Below are 23,077 nucleotides of genomic sequence, written 5' to 3'. Positions count from 1 at the left end.
CGTAATAGAGGAAGCAGAAGATCTCTGGATTTTTGTTCCTATCGCTCCATTCATCAACTGACACTCGAGACCTGCCAGAATTTCACATGCATGTTCAAAGGATTTCATATACGAATCCGGGCCATATCAGCTTTGTACATGAAGACTTTACATATAATTACGATCTATAAATCATGTTGAAAGCATAAAGAAGAGCATTTCAGTAAGATGCTCTGTTGTAAGCTATTTTGTAGGAAGAACTCCAATTGAATAACACTCAGAACAAATTGAGGTTCTTACGAATATCAAACCCAAAAAGTAATTCATAGATCAGCAGCTATCTTTAAGAATGTAGGATAACTTTCTATTGCCTTTTCTTTTTTATAATTGAAGGACTACCATTCAAATGATACAGTGTAGATGCAATATGCAAAGAATCTGAACTTCTCTAATGCTTTGATCGAGTCATCCAACCAGCCAAAAATTCATTACAGAATGACTTCACCAGAAGCAGCTCTGTTACCAGCTACTGATCATTTACAAACCCTTGGCCACCATGGTCATGTTTCAGTCATATATGCTGGAAAAATAAAAGACAGTCCCCACCCAATCCTGTCCCAAAATAATAATGAACTAACAACAACAAAATAGAAGTTCTGCAGAAACATAAGCATCACACAACAAAAGGTCGCAAACTTTGGAGCTGGTTAGGACTTCCACAATTAGTTGCTGACAACCATGTATTACTGAAATGCTCCCAAGTTCCCAACTCAATCTATTGACATACAGATGCACACCAAGTAAACATGTTCTTCTTTATGGTTTTCCTACTAAATACCAATGTAGAAGAAACATGGAATTTTACAGTATAATCATCAGAGGAAGAGCTATCCGAGCGAAACTTACAATGAGTCCAGCATATACAAAAAGTTCTCTGAATAAGAAAGGTTGCTCGAAGGAAGAACTGGCGGCCTTCCAGTCATCCTCAAATATGCTGCTGCTGAATTGTTGGTGCCTGCATATATAAAATACATTTTACAGCATTATATTGGCAATTATCAAATAAAATCGGACCATAAAATTCTGGCAGTTGTGCTTTATTCATGATGGAATTATTCAGCTATTTGCCAAAGAGAAAGTGCACCAACATTGCATGAGAATCAAGATCCCTACGCACCAAACGTTCATAAAGATTTAATATTTTTCAATGAGAAGAACATGTCAAACATACCTTTCCAAGTATGCGAGCAATTTGCTTCTCTCTCACTTGCTTTGATTGGTAAAGATCTTGACCCTATGAGAGCAAATAGGCGTCTGATCAGAAATGATGGAAGACATCAAGGTATCACATTATGTAAAGAAAGGGCCAGTTATTAAAATGACATCAGATCCAAATCTAACACACCTTAGGAGAACCAAAAAGAAATTGTTGGGAGAAGAGCTATGATGATGATATCAATCTAAACGGGATAAAGAAACAAGCTACCATACCTTTTTAGGAAATTGGGTTTTTAAGAATTTGTAAAATAACGTCTACTTCAGTTTTGAATTCGAAATTCTCATTAATCAATTAATCACACCTAAATCTCACTGTTGAACGGTATGAACTTGTACCAAGACACATGAGAGGGTTTTTCCATATCTTCTTTCCTGGAAACAGATGCATTTATCCTTCTTTTTTTCCCACTACAACACAACACAGTTACCAATTGGGTACGCCAGATCTTTATATCTAATATTGCAATTTATTAGTATGTATGAAAATATCAACCAAGGTTGTGCTTCTGCCTTTAGCTTGTGCTTCCGCCTTATTCGTCGAGTGTTTCTGCAAATAATAAATCAATATCAATCATTATATACCAACAAAACTATATATAATCTAGGACATAGTACATATGTAAATATATACATGTTTACCGGCACTTTTGCGGGATGCCCCTAAATCGTAAGATTTTACTGCACTACCACAAAAGTGGTCAAAAACTACGGATAAAATTTGTAACCATAGAGCTTATAGCTACCAAAAATCCGTAGCCATAGAGCAAATCTTTCTCATCAAAAAAAAGAAAAAAGAAAAAAAGAAAAGGTGACCCTCATGTATCCTAGTTTTTATATTATTTTATTTATTTTTTTACACCAGTCTATGTAGCTAACGTACCTTGGTTAATGTCAATGATCTCCTTGTTGCAAAAATCAGAAATGTTCAGAAGATCCAAACTGCAAAAATCCCATAGCATGGCTTCCAGTAACTACCTAGCCTTGACAATGGCACTAATGGTATCCTGTTCTTGTGGACTTAAATGGCCAGGATCCATGTCCACACTTCAGGTCTCCTACATTAAGTGTGCATCAAGAGCATCAGTATTGAGCAGCCAAAACACTGGAGTTATGACAACTATGAAAAGAAAGTCATAACTCCTGGTCATGGGTTGTTGCTGCAAGACAGAGATAAAGACAATCCCTTAGTCCTAGAAATTTCAAATATTCTTCCCAGGTTAAACACTGCCTTGCAACTCTTCCTTTGTATCCACCAGATAGAACTTACAATCCTCCGGAAATTCAGAAGCAAGGCGATAGGAGCACGACTTCTTCATGTCATTCCTATTTGTACAAATCCGCAGGAAGATCCAAAAGGCATAAAATGAAAATAATTAGTTTCACTTTCATATAAAGCATATCCCATGAAATATCCTGTGCATATACAGTGAAGATAATTGAGTACTCGCACGAATCAGGACGATTGTACTAGGTAAACCTAGTGCCCTGAAGTTAGAAAGACATTGACTTCCAAAAGAATCCATAAAGCTACCAGATTCACCTCCCTCATACAAAGAGCTTCCTGATGCTACAAAAGCGATAAGATCGGCAGCCTGAGCAGGAAAGAAAAACCCACGAGTTAAGAGCCCAAAGAAAAGCAAAGTGAGAGTTTCTAAATACTTCAAAGAGTCTTAGAAAGATCAAATGCCTTCACCATTTCCATGCATGACAACTAATCCCCATGAGGTGGTTCCAGAATCTTGCGAAGACAAGTTCAAAGTTTAGAACTAATTGTGATTGAATGAGGTGTAGACAAAAAGGAAAATAAAAATTACTATAAAAAAAATAAAAAAATATATCATTTAGAACTAATTATGATTGAATAAGATGTAGACAATAAGGGAAATAAAAAATATTTAAAAAAAAAAACAAAAAAAAAAAACAAAAATCTATCGTCACAAAATGATGTGATTTTGAACATGCAGCACATGCCAACGTCTTTTACAGCAAGTTAAACCATAATGCTGCAATGCTTGAAACATTGCTGGAAAGGAATTTGCATGAAAAACAACAATATGTATATATGTGTGTGTGTGTGTGTGTGTGTGTGTGTGTGTGTGGTGTGTGTGTGTGTGTGTGTGTGTGTGTGTGTGTTAGCAGAGCCTGCCACATCTTTCAGAATATTCAAAGTGGCAATGAAATGAGGCGAAAAAAAAAAGGTCAGAAAGGCTGTATCACAATTTACAGAAAAGAAACAAAAATAAAAGGAGAGATATCAAACAGAAAAGATATCATTTTAGTCAATATTTTTTTTTTCAGGGAAAACCACAAAGGGGCAGTGCCTTACTGCTGTGTCAGCATGGGACTGACCAAATTTGCATTTATTTTTACTTTTTATCGGTCCAAATTTATGATTTTTGAAGATAATATTTTTCAAAATTTTTTTTAGTCCAGGTGGCATGTAAATTGTTACCAAATCAGAACACGGAGAAAAAAAAAATGACAGACCACCTGAATCCAAAATGTCTCGGATGCAAACTAAAGCTAGTACCCATGAAAAAAGCTATGAAATTTTCCTATATGAAAGCTATATTCTTCGTTTCAATGGATTTTATCCAATTTTCATATCAAAGGAACCTCCCCTCATGTTTCTGGAAGTTGTTATAAAATTACTAATCAATTCAAAAAAGAGAAATTACATTGAACATATGAACTAGCCAAAGAGGCAATTCAATCTGGAGATCAGTATGCAGAAGAGTTTCAGCAACAGTTACTAGCAACCTTGGGTGCAACTTTTTATATTTCTCCTGTGATTAATCACCACATCAGGAAAACATACATGGGTAAAGAAATGTAGAAATTGAGAGTGATAGGATTCCATAACATTCTTTTTGAGAAACCGAAAACTGGATCCTACCACTGTGCACATTACCAGGGGTGTGAATCAGGACAGTCCAACTACTAGATCCTACAACACCTTGGTTCAGAAACCAAAGAAACTGGACAATCCTAGCCATCACTTTTCTGCACTTCTCCCAACTGAATGTAGATTCTTCACCAATTGTGTTTTCTTACAATCAATTTGAAGGCCACCAATCCTACAACACCAGTGGGTTTTTTTTTTTGCCAAATATCAGCAATAGTAATATTACATTACATACACTAGCAAGGAGGAATTATAGGATTCTCGACCCTAGGCTGTACAAACACTACTATGTGATCTATCCAATGGCCATTCCCACCTTTTGGCTTCTGACCCAGCCACATGGTGGCCCATGAGATCAATGGTCATCAGAAACATGCTGACCATGTGTATGGTGGGTCCCCCGTGCCTTAGCGTCCAGCAATTATTTATTTATTTATTTGAATATCAGCAATACTAATATCACAAACACTACGGAGGAGGAATTATAGGATTCTCTACCTAAGGCTGTATGAACACTACTATGTGATCTATCCAATGGCCATTCCCCTCTAGTTTTCAGTTCTTGGCAAGTGAAGTTCATGGTTCAGTTATCCAAGCCATTGGTCTGCTGTGCCTCACTGTCCATGTACCATACCTCGAAATTATCCTGGACAAGTTGGACTGCACTAGCTGTGGCTTCCAGGAGCTGCTCATTTTGGTATAGATGGGAAGCGTAAACTCAGAAAATGACAATAATACAGCCTTTAGTCGGTACAGTAAGCCATATAATCACATTGGTTTACAATCTAATTAGAGAAAGTCCATTCATTAAAAGAGACATAGTTATGTAAAATGACAGATAAAGTTAATGCAAACACTATATGGCACCAATTAGAACAAAGAAAAGCTACTTTCTAAGATCAGATCGCATGCCACAATGTAAGCTATCAAACAGTGCAGGAGATTCTTGGGCAAAAACATTCTCAACCAAAGAAAACAAAATATTTAATCATCTTAAACTGACAGCTACTGCATGGTAAGGTTATAAATGCATGCATTAAAATTTTGGAACTTGTATTAACAACACAATTAATTAAGTGACGATTCTTTCACTGAGATGTTTACCTCTAGCTGTGGTGATCTGATCAGTATCTCGAGTAGGAAAAAAAGGAAACACCAACGCCTTAAGTTTGGATATGTGGGGCCCAGAAATCTGATCTGATCTGATCATAGCCTCACTGAATGATCATACCCTGCTGATACTACCACAGATCCATACGTCCTTTGACTGGAATGAAGCTGAGCCCAAGCGCACCAGGAGAGGGAGATCGAGAGAGAGGGTTGAGATCGGGAGAGGGAGATCGAAAGAGAGGGTTGAGATCGGGAGAGTGAGAGGGAGATCGAGAGAGAGGGTTGAGATCGGAAGATCGAAAGAGAGGGAGATTGAGAGAGGGAGACGGAGACGGAGACGGTGATGGAGATGCGAAATGAGGGATTTTAGGGATTTTGGCGTAAGGAAAGGGTTAAAACCCATCGGTAGTCTGTGGCAGATATAGAGCAATGTGCCTCCTGGGCCTTGTGGGGTCCACTCAGAGGTTTTTAATCGAATCAATTCCGTCTATTTGTTTCAAAATAAAACAATAAAACAAAATCATAAGAAATAACAAGATCCAACACTCAATTGGGACACACCAACAGTGGAAAGAACAACGTATAACACAACAACTCCAGTACGGGTGATTACCGTTTCAAATCAGGAACGGCTTAGAGCCGTTTCTGAACCAAATTCGCAACCGTACCAGCTTGACGATTTTGGTGTAGTGGAGTAAAAAATTATCATGGTGTTTCCATAGTTCTTTAAGTTAAACTGAACAATTAACTGAATACATAATTCTTTGAGATTGGTGGTTGGTACAAGTGGGCCACAGTCAAGCTTTTTTTGTTGAGTCACAGCAAGATCTGATACCACTTATTTTACGCAACCGCCATACATTAGGTGCAAAAGCAACTTTAGATATGAATCAAACAAGCAACAGAAAAAGAAAAACTGAAACAAACATAGAAAACACAGATTTTTACATGAAAAATCTTTGTGGGAAAAAACTATGGCACAAATCAGCAATCAATCCACTGTACTCAAAAGGTTACGAGAGATAGACAACTTATAGATAGAAAATCGAAGCTTTCTCCCCTTTAAAACCATAGCTCTCATGCTTTGACGTTCTAACCCACAAGCTGAACCCTAATTGTATTAGAAGATCCCTTAAATATCCCCATGCAAGATTAGGAAACAAAACGCGCACTTACACAAAACTCATGTGCCCGTTCAATCAACCCAACTAGACCTTCGGTTGACTGAAAACTCAACAAAGTACTTTGGTCAACCCAACTACACTGCAATAGATTAAAGGCACTCAATCAATAATTTTCAACATCGCTTTAATCCTCCAGCTCAACCGCTCCAAGTTGCTATCACCATCTCCAAGCTTCAATATGGTACCAATATCGCTTATGCACACTTCGTCTTCATTTCTTCTTTGGCAAGCCTAGAGAAGTTGAGCAAAACCTTAACTTCTCTGCAATAACAATCTTCATAAGTATAATCAGTTTGAGTCGTCTCCAGAATAGCTTGCACGATACTATCCAGGTTCTTCTTCACAATAATCCCAATACGACAACCAAGTTTATTTCTCCCAGTAAATCTAATGGGTCCCACTTCTTCACCGTAATAATAAGCCTCATTGGCATTCGATGTGGCCAAGAAAGGTTTATTATTGGCCAAAACCAGTTCGACCTTGTTTTGATTCCAGAAAATGATGAATTGGTGGAGGGAGGATGGGATACATGCGAAGGAATTAATCCAATCCCTCCCTAGCAATGCATTGTAACTTATGAGGTATACACCACAAAGAATGGTGCCAGAACTGTCTTAGTGCCCATGGTCAGATCGACCAGTAAGACATCGTGTGTATTCATGACATGGCCGGCAAAATTGCTGATGGTTACCTCTGACGGGATTAGATCGGCCGAAGTCTTTCCTAACCTAGCCATCATTCTTTTCAATAATAAATTCATTGCGGCCCCGTTGTCTACTAATATTTTGGTCACAGGGCACCCATCTACATGAGCCGATATATACAATGGTTTAAGGTGTTGCGTCATATCATTAGTGGGTTTGTTGAAAATTACTTTTTCAGACGCACCATCGTCCGTGACAGTGACCGTATTAACATGCAGTGTTTTATTCATATTGACTTTGCTTGTCTCCCCTTCAAATGGGAAAGAGCCGTGTTGTATGATTATTGGAGGGGAATATTCTTCTACGTCCTAGGGCATTATGTTTGGTTGCGTGGGCCGTGCGTGCAAACCAGTCGGTAACGTAAAGACCATATTGCAATGGAAAGTTGCTGGAAACAACGAACCAAACACAATCACACCGCTCAAACCTTGCCCCCCTAATGTTTTAGATCCGACTACCTCGATCTGACTAGGGTGTTCCTCAATTGTCGGCTTGGCCAAGGGGCCGATAATCAGATAACTCCTTCCCGCATTCGAATAGTGTTCGAAATATCGGTATCGCACTATGTATTGCACCCTTGGGATACAAATACGTATCGGTTATCGCATGGGATATATCATTTGTATCGCATAATTTATTGCACTTTTGGGAAACATGGGGAAACATTGGGAAAATGGTTGAATTTTTTAATGAAACTTTGGGGATTGTTTAAAAAGCCCTTAATACACACTTTTAAATCATAACATCTAAAAAAAAAAAGATGCACATAATAATTTTCCTTTGTATAGGGTCCTAAGCTATGCAATGTTTAACTGAACTAATGCAACTATATTTAAATTGGATGCATGATATTTATAAATATATCATAGTCATGTATGAAAACACAACCAATTCATTGAAAAGCAAAAGAAGAATTGAAGAAGTAAAATTTGAGAAATATACATATCAATGATGGGGACTAGTTGTGGTCTAGACCCACATAGACACTACAACAATTCAGTCTTTTCGCGACAAGTCAACTCGTCACTAAAAACTCCAAACTCGTCGCTAAAAACTTTTTGTGATGAGTGTTGCACGTTGCAAATTTTGTTGCAAATACGACGTCACAAATTCTATTTAGCGACGAAAATGGCAACTCGTCGCCAATAACTCAACTATTTGCGATGACCTAATAACTTGTCGTAAAATATAGTTAATTAGCGACGAGTTGACATGTCGTCATTGTATATCATAAAACGTCATTAAATATGAGACTTGTCGCGAATAAAAACGTATTGTGACGAGTCCTCGTCGTCGCTAACAAACCTAAATTTGTCACAAAAAGTTTTTTTTTGCGGCGAGTGTTGCTTGTAGCCAATTTTTTTGCAAATAATAATTATTTGCGACGACTTAATACATTGCCGCTAAATAAAGCTTATTTGCGACGAGTTTACATATCGCCATTACATATCGTAAAAAGTTGCTAAATATGAGACTCGTTGTGAATAAAGACGTGTTGCGACGAGTCCTCGTCGTCGCTAACAAAACCAAATTTGTCATAAAGATTTTTACAGCGAGTATTACTTGTCACCAATTTTGTTGCAAATAATAATTGTTTGTGACGACTTAATACATCGTCGCTAAATAAAGCTTATTTGCGATGAGTTTATACGTCGCTATTGCATATCGTAAAACGTTGCTAAATGTGAAAGTCGTTGCGAATAAAGACATTTTGCGACAAGTCTTCATCGTCACTAATAACCTCACACTTTACATAAAAAAACTTACGATTTAGGGGTGTCCAGCAAAACTGCCGGTAAAACCTTTACCGACGCCACCTTTACTAACTGTTTTCTGGTAAAGGTCAATTTTCTTGTAGTGCGTTCTAGAAGCCTTCTTGTCGATCCCAGCGTCTATCTTAGGGCGAGCACCAACCTTACCTAATGAGACAAGTTTCCATAAGAAAATCTTTCCCGCCGAAAATGTCGGGACCCGTCATTAGTGTGCGAATTGTGGCCACAAATGGTAGGCCCCACAACAGTCAGTGGGCTCATCTAGTCCGTCTAGAAGGACCCGATCAAAGGGTTAGGCCACACAAGAAGAATCGCCATGAAAGGCCGCATCATCTTCTGCATTTGAGCAATGAACCCATCATCACAGGGTGGGTCCTATTCATCGATCGGGCACGACCATTGAATAGGTCATACGATTATAAGAACGTCCATACCATTAGATCTAGGCTATGCAAGCCAGATCTTAAGATATCATTTGTAGCTCTCTCAATTAAAGCGAGTGTTGTAAATAATCTTGTGATTAGTTATACTCGAAAATTCTGGAAACCAATTAGGGTAGCTATAAAAGCTCCCTTTCCAACCCAAGGTAGCCCTAAAATCCAGAAAAGAAAGAAAAAGAGAGAGCGTAAGGTGCGACTCTAAGTCTGGGCCGTAGTGAGCCATTTGAGTTGCAGCCCGAGTCATAATCGGGATAGGCTCTGTCCGGCCGCATGAAGTGCAAGCAGATGCCAAGGGGAGAAAGAAGATCGGAGGAAAAAGAAAGAGAGAGGGAGCTCTGAGTTCAGCAGAGCTCTACTTAGTTCAAGTCTCGGTCCAAGTCGGGACCGAGTCCAGCCCTCGTTTGGTCGTTATATGGAATTCAGAGAGAGAGGGAAGGGAGAAGAAGATGGAGAGAAAGAGAAAGCAGAGAAAGGAAACAAAAGGGAGAGAAAATCAAGATCGAGTCTGAGTTAGTGCCGCACTAGCTCAACTCGTCTTAATTGCTATCGAGTCAAGGTAAGATCGATCGGGCCTGGATTCTCGTGGTCATTTCAAAAGAAGAAAACCCACGAGAAGAGAAGAGAAGGTGAAAAAGAACGGGAAGAAGTGAGAAAGAGAGTGCACTATTCCCTTCTCGTACTCAGCTGAGTCAACTCAGTTCGAGTCATAGCCCGAGGCTGGACTGAGTTAAGATTCTTGCAAAAGTCCAGAGAGAGAGAGAGAGAGAGAGAGAGAGAGAGAGAGAGAGAGAGAGAGAGTGGGGCGAGTCACCAAGTTGACTCGGTTCATATCTAAGCCGAGTCTCTACCTCATTGTCAGGTCAGGTCCAGACTTTACTGGAACTCCACAACAGAGGAAGGAAAGAAGAAAAGAAAAGGTAAAGAAGGAAGAAAAGAAGGAGAAGGAGAAGGAGAGAAGAAATGTGGCGGTTGAGTTGACTCGACTCGACCTTCAGAGTTAACTCGCTGGATATTGAGTTGGGCCGCATCCAACTTCCATTGAGAATTCGATTCTAAAGGCGCGCATGCTCTCTAGCAACGTTAGTTGATGATTCGACTCGTAAGGTGATGATTTCTTCGCCTTAAGCTTTCCTCTTCTATGTTAGCTTAAGTAATAGTTCAACTTTTATTTTGAATTGACAATTGGTATTTCTAATTTAGGATTACTTGTGTTAGTTATTGAATTTGATTATTAAGTTATATGCACAACATTTATTTTGTATGAACATCTGTATGTTGTACTAGTATATCTTTTTATACTTGTGGATTGATTGAATGAACCGACTGTTTGAAAGGTTCATTCTCTTATTTGGGATGAGCCGACTGTTTGAAAAGCCCATCCCCATGCATGAATGAGCCGACTGTTTGAAAGGCCCACTATTTTACTTGAACGAGTCAACTGTTTGAAAGACCCGCTCCTTTGCAAGATTGAATGAGTGTTTGAAAGACTCATTCTCTTGCCTGGATGGACTGACTATTTGAAATGTTCATTCTCTTATTTGCGATAAGTCGACTGCTTAAAAGGCTCATCCCCATGCATGAATGAGCTGATTGTTTGAAAGGCTCATTCTTTGCTTAAGTGAGCCGACTGTTTGAAAGACTCACTATCTTACTTAAGTGGGTCGAATGTTTGAAAGACCCGTTCATTTGCAAGTTGAATGAGTCGACTGTTTGAAAAACCAATTCTCTTGCTTAATAGAACGACTGTTTGAAAGGTCCATCCTCTTACTAGGAATGAGCCGACAATTTGAAAGACCCATTCATATATATGAATGAGTTGACTGTTTGAAAGACTCATTCTATTACATGAATGGACTGACTGTTTGAAAGGTCCATTATTTGACCAACTGGATGTTCATCTCCCGTTGATGTGCATTTACGCATCCCTGCATTTAAATAAGATCGCATCATGGATTGTCTCGTATGTATTCTTGTTAAACCATGCTTAACTAATGCGATGATGAGTAATCTTGAAGAGAGTTCCCACTGAATTAGCTACTCATCCTTTGAATATATAACCATACAGATAATGCAGGCCTAGATGGGGGCGTTTATGGGGAAGACCAGAATGTGGACCCAATAGGATTGGGAGAAGACTTTTATGAAGAGGAGCCCCGCCAAGAGGTGGCAGAGTTTTATGGGCTCAATTAACAGTTGTAGTTATTTTCTCCCTAGTTATTCACTTTTGAATATTTGAAACTTATGGTTTTGTACTTAAGGTCCCCAGTTGAGTGGATATGATGGTTCACCATGTTTAGTTTTAAATTCCTTACACTGATTACTGTAAATTGCTATGTGTGTGTGGCACCCTTAGATAACATTCAGGTTTTTGAAACAAAAGAGCATTGTGCTCGGGTTTCGAAAACTGGGACGTTACATCAGGCATATCCAATCACTCCGTGGGCCAAAGGATAGAAAACAATTGACAACCACTCAAGAATTTCATGTGGTGGCCCACTGGTGGCTTTGGAGTGTCCATCTTTCAATGTGGGGCAATCCTTCACATTCTATCCATATATATAGTTTCTAATTTTCAGTAAAGAAAAACCAAATCCATTTGAAACAAATTGAAAGTTCCATCACAACACAACATGCTAGTAGAAAAAAAGACAGAATTGGTGAAGTCACAACGTGCTTAGTAGAAAATAAGAAAGAAATGGAATATCATGTGAAGACATTCTTGTAGATATCCTTTAACGCCTGTCAACTGCCAAGGAAATCTCTACTCAAGTTGAAGTGCATTCCAAGAAAGAATGCCTGATGCTGGATTTCTTTGCATAGATTTCTCTTCCTATATTGGATATCAGCATTTGGACATTTTACCATGCTGATGACAAGGGAGGACTCATTATCAGTAGGTCTCTCAGCTTCTCCATCCAAAACTTCAGTTGGATACTCGACCAATGCAGCGGAATGTTCACTTTGGGCCCCACCTGATGAACGATAAGGATCTCACACAACCATGGGTGTGATAGATTGTCTCAACAAGTAACCCTTCATAGGCATCTACTCCACATTTTTCCTAAGAAAATAAAGAGAACATAACAGAACATATAAGTACAATAACAAAAAGGACAGTCTTAATTATCTTATTACAATACACGATGCTTTAAAGCTTGCCTAAATGACTAGAGAATTAGAAAAATTTTGGAAAAGCAAAGAAAACACACACACACACACGCACACAAAAATAAATCATTAAGGTTGTCTTTGGAAAGGGGGAGGATCCTGATTTCTTCGGGTTCACCCCAAAGATTTTATACAAAAAAAGTAATCTGTTTAGTTTCTACAAAATGCCCTTGATCATAGTGGAAAACAAGCTAATAGGGAGCTTATTTAACAATTTATTTTCTTTCATCTCCCTCTTGAAAACAGATTGCAAACAGGGTCCAAGCTGTATGAATCCATCTTCTAAGCTATCTGTTGAGCTTTGGACAGCTAGGTGAATCAGTAGTACTTAAGGTCTACAGGTTGCATTATTTCATTAGAAAGAGTTGTGTCTTAGCCAATAGTTCCCTAAAGTGGAAGCAAACTGGTAATTACTATTTGGGTGCGATACAAAAGGCAATTGAATTTGAATGTAGCCTTGGACTGACACCATGAACCAAGTACCAATACACTCCTGATTGTATGGTTCCAAGACCTTAATGGTATTGTCAAGAGATTAAAGAATATAGTCTCCCAAAAATTAGCTCAATACATTTTGGAAATTGTTTGAGGTTTAGATCTCAGTGAGTACATGTGCCACAACTGATGCAGTGTTCTGAATGTGCCCATGGTTCTACTTACGGTTGCAAATTCAGTTCGGGTCACACCCGAAACTGACCAACCCAACCCAAGTAATGTGTTGGGTTGAGTGAGGTCAGGTTGGGTCGTCAGGTTCCTTGAGCCTGATTAGGGTTGGAACACTCCAACCCAATTTAAAATTGAGTTGGGTTTGAGTCGAGCACATTCAGATTAGGTTAGGTTGGACTGGGAATAATCACATGTATTTCGGTTGGGTTGTGTTAGGTGAGGGTGGGGCATAGATGGATTAGGGTTCAGCACCTCAGGTTGAAATTCAGGTCAGGTCAAGTTGTAGGTTAGGTCCTCTTGAGGTCGGATTGGGGTTCGGGTTTATCCTCAACCCAACCCGACCCAACCACACCGAGTTGTACCCCTAGCTCTACTTAGCTGGATATCTGGAATAAAATTTCAACAACAATAATATAGAACCTATTTTTGTTTATTGGAACAAGCAAAAAGTTTAAGCTGTGTTTGGTTACACCAAATCATAAAATTTCATGATTGATTAATCAGTCTCATTAGGTGCAAAATTTCATGAAATTTGGTGCAACCAAACACACTTTTAGAGAATTGAACATTGAGAACATCTCCTTTTTTATGTGGGGACCACTAAAACTTTTACATTTAATATTCAAACACCCGCAAAAAGAGAAATTGAGATGAATACTTTTGAAGTCATTTCTGTGAGTAATGATAAATTATCCTCTTTTAAGTCTGAGACTTTTCTTTCTATACAAACTAAAGACCAAACCTTACACCTTCAATATCATATCCTTGCCCTTCTGGAATATTGATTTGTATCCAGATGTGATCAAATAATTGCCCACTTTAAAATCCGGATGTGGAGAAATTGATGCACATTCTATAGATTGTATTTTCTGACTTTTCATGAGAAGTTATGCCCATTTAATGTGCATCTATAGAAAACTGCAAAATATTTCAAAATAGTTACCTAAATATGTGCAGCCCATTTAATGCACAACAACCTTGCAAAAGGATTTTTTTTTTAAAATTTATTATAATATGCATCTTTTGCAGCAGGTGAGAATATTGCTGAACTGATATAGGTAAAACTACTAGGTTATAGCAATTTATTTTATTGGATAATATTGTAGAAAACAATAAAAGTATTTTCAAAATGATTTTTTTTCCTAGCTGACCCCAATTAATTTGAATAATGCTTAGATGATGATGATTTTTTTATCTGCAAAATGCTGAAATTGCACAGGTCAAAATCCAGTGCCATTGCTTACTTTCCTTAGGTAATTTTCTCATTAAGGGGGCGTTTGGATCATAAGTTCTTAAGATAAGCTACTTGTTTATACTAATTAAGAAGATAAGTATGTTTGGTAAATAACATACTTATCAGCTTCTCCTCTCTTCAGAAACTTATGAAAAGTTGAAAAGCTAAAAAAATTAACTGAAGTGATTCAGTACTTTTAAGTAAAAAAGTTACTTATAACTAATCATAAACCAAACTTACTTATTTGAAATAAGTCACTTATCTACTGCTGTAAGTAGAAAAAGTAACATATTTGGTGGTATCCAAATGGGCCCTAAGCATCCAATCAATTCTTATATAATATGTTACATTATGTACCATCGGTTGAATAAGCATATATATCTTCTCCTCCAAGTTTTTATATTAACGTAAAACAAACAATCATGGAAAAAATTACTTACAGAAGATAAACTCCACAAACATCAATCTACATGGGAATAAGTTTCACTGAACCCTCAAGGTAAAATCAAAGCAGGATCTTGGGTTACAGACCTCCAAATACTTAAATGAATTATTATTATTATTATTATTTGAAAGGTAACGCTACCAGGGATGGAACCCTGGATCACTCACACACACTACACTGTCTCCACCAGCTCATGCGATAAAGTGCAGGTTTCATCTTCAGTTGCCAAAAGAAGGTTCAAGGATAAGGTAAGTTGGCATCTTGAGGAAACATGAACTTGGATCCAAATCAAAAGGTTCGCATGGAAATCAGACATGATTAGGATTTCTACCATCAATGGTTGATTGTTTAGGCAATGATTCCAAGCAACAAGCAACAAGTACCAGAGTAGGAAACACCTGCATGAACTCTTAATAGTGTCTGGACAATCTTTACAGAATGTACCATTTCAGCATCAGTTATTAAAGACGAGCATATTTGTCAAAAAAAAAAAAAAAATTGTTAAAGATGTCTTAAAAAGGTGATTTGTAGGGCCCTGGCATTAGTGGCTAGGGAGGTAAATCCAGTCTACATAATTGGAATTTTCATTGATTGGTAAACGAGATCATCTTTGCCTTCTCCGCAGACACAGATTGCCTGCAGGGGGGTTACAGGGGATTCCTGCAGGCCCAAGCTCTGTAGGGCCCACCATTATGTATGTGTTATATCCACCCTATCCATCAGTTTCACCAGCTCATTTTAGGGCATGAGTTCAAACATGAGGCTGATATAAAGATTAAATGGACCACAACACAGAAAACAGTGGGGATTGAAGATCCACCATTAAAAACATATTGGAGTCCACAAAAGTTTTGGATCAAGCTGATTATTTTGTTTTCCCATCATCCAGGTCATAGTCACCTTATGAACGGGTTGGATGGCATATAAACATCACGGTGGCTCTGAGGAAGGTTTCAATAGTGGGCGTCTTTATCCCCACTGTTTCCTACAGTGTGGTCTACTTGAGCTTTGCATCTGCCTCATCCTTGGGCTCATGCCCTAAAATGAGTTAGTGAAACTGATGGACAGAGTGGATAAAAGTATAACACATACCACAGCAGGCCCACAGAGCTTAGGTCTGCAGGAATCCCCTGCTGGGGGCTGTGGGCAATCTGAATCCCTTCTCCACATTGTAATTGATCTACCTCATCCTCCAAGTTAATAATTCTCAAATGAAATAATAAAACTTTACCACAGAGAGTAGCACATTGATTTAACAATTTCCTACGGAATTAGACAACTAGTGAACATTGAAAATCAAATGCCCATCTTTCTGGGCAGGAGAAGATCTCTTGAAGATTTTACATCATAATTTCCCTAACTCCATCCTAAAGTGTAAGAGTCGATTGAACATGTCATTATCCAAATCATTATCAACCCTAATATTGAAAGCAACAAAGAAGGAAAAAAGCATGAAAGTATAACATGAGCTGACATAGAAGATCAAGGTTGGTGGAGAGTGAATCACATCCTACCAAATTTTCCAAGAGCATAGGAGGCAGATCTTACGCATAAGGATAATTTGCATCTCTGACAAAAATAGATTGTAAGATCAAGAAATGCATTTCTCCACCGTCACTAAAATTTTATAATGCTGAAAACATAGATGACGAATAGCAAAAACTAACACAAGAAAAGAGTGCTGTCCTGCCATCCATGACTCCACAACAGAAAAGAGCGCCACCATCAGAAACCACTCCATTAAAGTACCAAACAAGACACATTCAAGAAAAAGGTTTGACTGTCAGATTAGGGTAGTAACGAAACTGGAAGGGATATCTGGAACCAAAGAAGTCAAATGAAAATCTCAGGAGCCACATTGCAATGGACTCGAAAGGATCCATGCCTCGAAGGGATAACTCTGCGCCTTGGCCTCTGTTGGAAACAATTGGTCAACACCATAATAAGCATCAGGCTCACATGCTTCATTCACAATGCCACATTATGCCTAACTTGTCAAGAGGGTTGGGAAAAACTGAGCCCAAGCATGCCAGAATGCATAATCAACTCTCGCAATCTAATGTCAGCCTGCTTTACCAATAGAAGATTTTTTTTTCCTATCAAACTTCACATATAACATGCTTAAAAGCACCCGAACACCCTTTCACTATAATATATTAGTTATCAATTGTTCTGAAAATAAAGCAAAAAGAAAATCTTCTACAATAAAAGAAAAACTAATTTCATAAATTCATCAGAGAAATAAACAAATAATCTCCGCAACCACTCTACTAGCTCCTACTCAATTTCTCTACATGCCAAAGCATGGACAGAATCCCCTTCTTATGTTCATGGTACTGAGTATAGGCATCATAGGGCATATCAGACTCGCCGAAAACTGACACAACACAGGCATATCATATCTATGTCAACCCCTAGCAGACTGTATTGGACTATGTCAGTAAAAAAAAAAAAAAAACCAAAAAGATAGTGTAAAATACAAGGAAGTGGAAGAACGAGGAAATTCAAGAATTTATCATTTTGTCTTGTATGTATATAATAGTGTATCAGATCATTCTTTGATAAGAAAATCATATGTCGGCCTGACTAGCTAAATGTCAATTAAATGGACCCTACTTAGACACAAATAAGCTTGATTTCATGGATCAAGTTCCGTTACATTGAAATACAAGAAACAAAAGATGAAAACACACACACACACACACACACACACACACACACACACACACACACAAAAGGTATTGATTTACCCTTTGCCAATTTTTCCTGCAATAGCCCACCGACTTGACTCGTCAAATCCCACTAAAATCTTTTGTTTTGATCCCCAAAATAGGTGCAGGCCTAGTCTAAAATGTCTTTCTAAGTTTCCTTCATGGTTGGAATTTAAAAAAAAAAAAAAAAATTTCAAAAAAAAAAAAAAGGAAAAGAAAATTCTGGCCATTATGGCTATATTGGCGTGATACAATCATTGTATCAGGCCGACACAGATCTGATGTAGCTGTATTGACTAATACGATACGGATATTATGAACCATGATCATACTAAATGAAAACAAATCATCATCTAACCAATTGCTTTGATGATGTGCTATCAAATGACTCTCAACAAAATCATCTTTAATGTCGAAAAATTCTCTTATAGCTCAACTACAACAGTATCAATAGTAACATAAACAGCAAATAATCTCAACAAACAGAAGTACTGAAATCTTAATGTTTGCATCCATTAGATATAAATGAGTCAGAGATGAACTTACATGCAAGTGCCGAAATTTTGGGACAAGCCATAAAAATGAGTCGATCTTTGTGCAGCATTAGCATTTACTGAAATGTGCCATCAAAATTACCACATCAATCTCACCTGAAACAGACGAGTAAATGGCATGGAGTAAGGTACGTGCTTACATTCACACTCACATAAATAAAAATGAAGTGAAAACATCATGCCAAATGAGTGTTCTAGTCATCAATTAGTAGGGCGATTAAAGGCTGCTCATGCTTCTGTTTCCCACACACATTCCAAACACAATTATATATTGACTTTGATAGCATGAATTGGTTATGGGATCCATCCAAAATATGTCACGGACTCACGGGGCTCATTTATAGATGATTCACTGAAACAGCTGCATATTAAAGCAAGATGTTTCACATGTCTATAACCACTCTTCAATTGCTAAGTTCTTCCAAAACAACATTCATCCATATAATTAATTACACCAACCACCACTCGAACCTTGCAGTACAGACGAATCAAACCCAGGACTCAAAAGGGGAAAAAAAAAAAAGTGGGGAAAAAGAACCAACAAAGGTAGTAGAGGAAGAAGCAGAGTCTCCTCTACATACTACTATATGAGATTTCCATCCCAGTAGAAATACAGAGGACTCCTTTTTCTATAATACTTTTTTTTTTTTTATTGTGCCTCTATGGATGACGAGGAGTGTGAAGGCTGCGGAGCTGGCTGAGATGAATGGCCTTGAGAATTTACCCTGTGCAGCCTGCATTTAAAAGATCCAGCATGGGTTGTGGGAGCACAGACAAATGACTTGGTCACATGACTTCCAAAAGAAGCCTCGTTGGACGAACATTGCCGTCTTAGGCTACGAAATGCAGCCTTTTTGTTTTGCTCATTGCAATCTTCACCAGCAGCTATGAAAGAAGAAGCCATTTGCAAAAGCTCTCAAGAAAAAACTCCAAAAGTGGTATATGACAACCAGTAGAAGGTAAAATATTCACATGAGAACTAATAGAAGAAATCTGAACAAGTCGAGCATCCAAAAACAGCCATTAACAATGTTTCTGTATCAGCCCGAAACATCCCAATACAGGGCAATAAGACCATGTTCAGTCGTGACCAATATGGTACAGTGAAACTGGATTTCAGTCCATGATTTTAATTGGGTGTTCATGTGCTAATCCAGGAAAATGATACAGCATCATCACAGTTGCAGCTGTTGGATCAAAGAGATAATGGATGGAAACATTCTAAATCGATTTTTCTCCACTTCCTCTCGATCTCTTTAATCCAATAACTGTAACTACCATAATGACATGTACTGTATCATTTCCCTCTAATCTGTAGATCTGGTATTTCTGTATTGTGCATCTAAAGCTCTTTTGACAACCCAATAGTGAGTGATGCATAGATTAGTTAGTTATTGACTTCAAACAGTGCGAACTTTGGGCTACAGCTCATCCAAGGGTGGAAACTTTCACAACCATGGTTATGTGTGCTGCTCAAACACCTAAACTATTTTACTGGAGACAACGTTCTGCTTAGGTGGGGTAATGCGGGGACATTTTCACACCGGGCTCAAGTGAGGTGGCCTGTGGGATGCAGGGGCACACTTGGGGTGGACGGCCCATGTGAGATGGATGGTTCATGTGAAGCAGAACCCATGTGAAGTGGGCCCACGAGGGGGGTTCGGCCGAGGTACCCATGGGATGTGGGACCTAGGATATGAGATAAAGGGATTGATTTGCCATGCTCTATCAGTTCGAGATTTTAGAGCAATTGGTTAGTTGTCCGACATCCGCACACATACAATTTCTGAGTACCTGTGTATCCAGTGCCATACTCTACAAAGAGTATCAAATGACTCTCCTATGTTTAACCATCAAGCAATTGGTAATTCGATCAAAGTGGTTCACGCATGTATGATCTGAACCATTCATCTATTGGGCCCTTTTGTGCATGGCCTCTCCCTTAAAAATCACACTGAAGGGATGATCCTAACCATCAATATGACTTTTGCCCATTGAATGTCAAATCATAGGGCAGCTAGGATCATCCAACCATCCATTCATAATCCTGAAAAGCCTTCCAACCAGTGGCTACGTTCACCAACCTGTGTGATCTAGAGGTCCACCCCAGCCACGGGTGTGGTCCTAGTAGACAAGTGGTGCGGATCTTCCGCGCATCATACGTTCCAGAGATTGTGATCTTGAACTAACTTGGATGTAAGCAAAAATAACAGTCCATAGGTTGTCTGGGTGACATGCACAACGCATCACACCCCATCCTATAAAATGCACTTTTCAATTCCTCCCTATAGCTAGTTTGCAAATCCCAAGGATCTCTCTAACAGTCGTATTTTTAAAATTGGTTAACTAAGAGGAGCAGCACATGCCTTCTCCAAACCTCCAAATCCAGGTTTCTGAACACTATTATTTAATTCCAACAGATTTAAAATCCTGGTTACGAAACACAACTGACAAAATGAAAGTCCCCAGGATTCTAAATCTGTGATTTGGATTCCTAATGACCTGTTTGATTTTCAATTTTCCTCAGTAAATACATGGAAAAATGTAATAATACTCATTTCTAAGTGTTTGCAAGAGACAGAAATCACTTGGCATTTTCACATCCAAAACTGGTCAGAAGCAAAGTTGTTGAGTCTGACTTAAATTTGTGGGGCCCACCGTGATGCGTGTAACTTATTCACACCATCCAACCATTTTACCAGCATATTTTAGGTTATGGCCCCAAAAATAACACAAGCTGTGGCTCTAAAGACGACACTGTTGAAAGCTGTTTCTCTCTGAGTGTCCACAATGATGTTTATTTGTCATCTAACCTGTTCAGTCACACAGACATGGATAAGGTGAAAACACAAATATGAGCTTGATCCAAAGCTTCCGAGGGCCCCAAGAAGTTTTCAACACTAGGCGTGCAATTCCCACTGTTTCTTGTGATGTGATTCACTCAAGCTTTGGATCTGCCTCACTTTTTGGCTCAGGCCCTAAAATGAGCTGGCACGAGGGAAGGGCACGAGGGAGGGAAAGCATGGATAAGTCACATAAATCACAGTGGACCCCACTGTTTTGGTGCATTTCCATCTCAAGTTTAGAGACCAATACGTTCAAATAGCCTGCCGGTCAACATCACAGTTGCAGGAATTACAAATGGAAATCACTATTATCCACCTATGGTGAATTATAGAGGAATTAAAAAATCAAACAGGCCTTAAGTAAAATCCAAATCCAAGCTTTCTAAAGATCCCTTGAGCTATCAAGTCCTAACATGCTATGCTAAAACTGTAACATAACCGTTGTAAACGCGCCAAAACGGCCTTAACGACCGTTTCAGAGAAAATAGCCCGTAATGGCCCGTAACAGTAGCTAGAAAAAGATTTTTTTGAAAAAAAAAAAGTCTATTATAGTCATATTGTAACGGTAACGGTGGCCGTTACCGTACCATTATGGAATAGCTCGAGTCCTAATGCATCAAGGGGTGAGTCTTGTCCTTCTGCCCCGTCCATCCACGATGCTCCCATGATTTAGTGGTCCAGATCTTTTATCTGGTGGACCCCATCATGGACTGAAGATGCCCTCGAAACCTTCCATCTTGAAAGGTCCTTGCTTTCTAATATCGGGCCTAATTCGAGACCCTTGCTGTATTATTTTCTTAATAGCATCTCTCTAACCAGCTGATCAACAGTTAGATCTTCCAAAATGGGAGACTGTTGGGACATCCGCCGTCCATGGTGGGGGCCACCAAACAACGGTCCAAATCAATGAACTAGGACACCATGTGTATGACCAGATGATTTGGGACAGGATTCATGCCGCATCAGGGATCTCATCATTCCTACTAGCTCGACGCTTGTCGTCCCTACTGTCCCACCAATAGATGATCCAGACCGTTGGTCTAGGTCCAAAAGGTACCCATCACGTGACGATAGGGCTTACTGGCGAGAGATCTAACCGTCCATGCATAAAAATGCGGGTTACAAATCACTGAGATATCTGATGCTGAGGATTTACCCACGTTGGCCATCTACAGTGTGAACTTGTAGATGAACGGTCAAGATCATAACATGGCGGGAGAGGAGGGGCAAGCAGGGTATCTTTCTTCTCTTTAGCAAGATTGAGATCCAGAGACATCAGACTCCACGGACATGCGACGAGCGCCGGGATCTGACACACAGTCGTCGAGTCTCATATTTTCCGGCGAGAGACATCCGACGTGTCAATTTCAGATCCCGGAAAATAAAGCTGATTCAATCGAAATATAAATTAAAATAATAAAAACAATAAAACTCCAAAAGGAGAGAGAGAGAGAGAGAGAGAGAGAGAGAGAGAGAGAGAGAGGCGGAGAGCCTAACCTACGCACCCGGCGTTGAGTAGCTAAAGCGGCAAACTGCATTTCACAAGGCAGCACTTGAATTTATAGAGCAAAATGATAGACAGTGGGCAGGACGGGCAGGGGCAGCTCTGCCCGGGATTCCTCTTTTCTTCTCTTGTTTAACAAAGGCCGGGCCCCACCAACTCAACCGCCGGTGAATTCCGTTTAGACGGGCCAGCCATTTCGAAGTATCGAGTTTAAAAAACCAGAGGAAATTCCCGACTCCTCATCCTCTTTCAATTAATGACAAACCCATCCGGAAGCGGATCGGCTGATGTACCTCACACCCACCATATAGTTGCTGTATTGACGTCAGCAAGCTATGTGGGTCTTATCACGAGGCATCTGTTATATCAAAACCGTCCATGATTTGGCGAGCTCATCTTAAGACTAGACAAAAAATAAGACAGACTTAACTATCAAGTGGACCACACTGAAACAAAAAATAAGACAGACTTAACTATCAAGTAGACCACACTGAAAGAAAGTAACGAGAGATTAAACGTCTACCATTGAAACCTATTCGGGAGTCATGGAAGTTTTAGATCAATTTGAAATTTATTT

The 23,077-nt window shown here is 39.0% G+C and overlaps 3 long non-coding RNA genes across 5 annotated transcripts; all 3 read right to left on the bottom strand.

Annotated features, from left to right (window-relative positions):
* Positions 1 to 614: 614 nt before the first annotated feature.
* Positions 615 to 5,832, bottom strand: LOC131221244 (uncharacterized). Of its 3 annotated transcripts, none has more exons than XR_009159131.1 (2): positions 5,267 to 5,832; positions 615 to 1,273 (listed from the first exon to the last, which is right to left on the bottom strand). It is a non-coding gene; the product is annotated as an uncharacterized LOC131221244 (long non-coding RNA). The 3 variants fall into 3 exon arrangements; XR_009159129.1 differs by lacking the exon at positions 5,267 to 5,832 and adding an exon at positions 2,138 to 2,389 and having other exon boundaries at positions 615 to 1,935; XR_009159130.1 differs by lacking the exon at positions 5,267 to 5,832 and adding an exon at positions 2,138 to 2,389.
* A 6,102-nt stretch (positions 5,833 to 11,934) lies between these two features.
* LOC131221242 (uncharacterized) lies at positions 11,935 to 21,148 on the bottom strand. Its single transcript, XR_009159127.1, has 3 exons — positions 18,875 to 21,148; positions 18,143 to 18,246; positions 11,935 to 14,124 (listed from the first exon to the last, which is right to left on the bottom strand). It is a non-coding gene; the product is annotated as an uncharacterized LOC131221242 (long non-coding RNA).
* Positions 21,149 to 21,534: 386 nt separating this feature from the next.
* LOC131221243 (uncharacterized) lies at positions 21,535 to 22,755 on the bottom strand. Its single transcript, XR_009159128.1, has 2 exons — positions 22,494 to 22,755; positions 21,535 to 22,383 (listed from the first exon to the last, which is right to left on the bottom strand). It is a non-coding gene; the product is annotated as an uncharacterized LOC131221243 (long non-coding RNA).
* Positions 22,756 to 23,077: the final 322 nt, after the last annotated feature.

This window comes from Magnolia sinica, chromosome 12 (genome assembly GCF_029962835.1).
Source record: "Magnolia sinica isolate HGM2019 chromosome 12, MsV1, whole genome shotgun sequence".
NCBI classification, from domain to species: Eukaryota; Viridiplantae; Streptophyta; class Magnoliopsida; order Magnoliales; family Magnoliaceae; genus Magnolia; species Magnolia sinica.
Note: the sequence above shows the minus strand (reverse complement) of the source record. Positions and strands in the feature narration are given on the sequence as shown.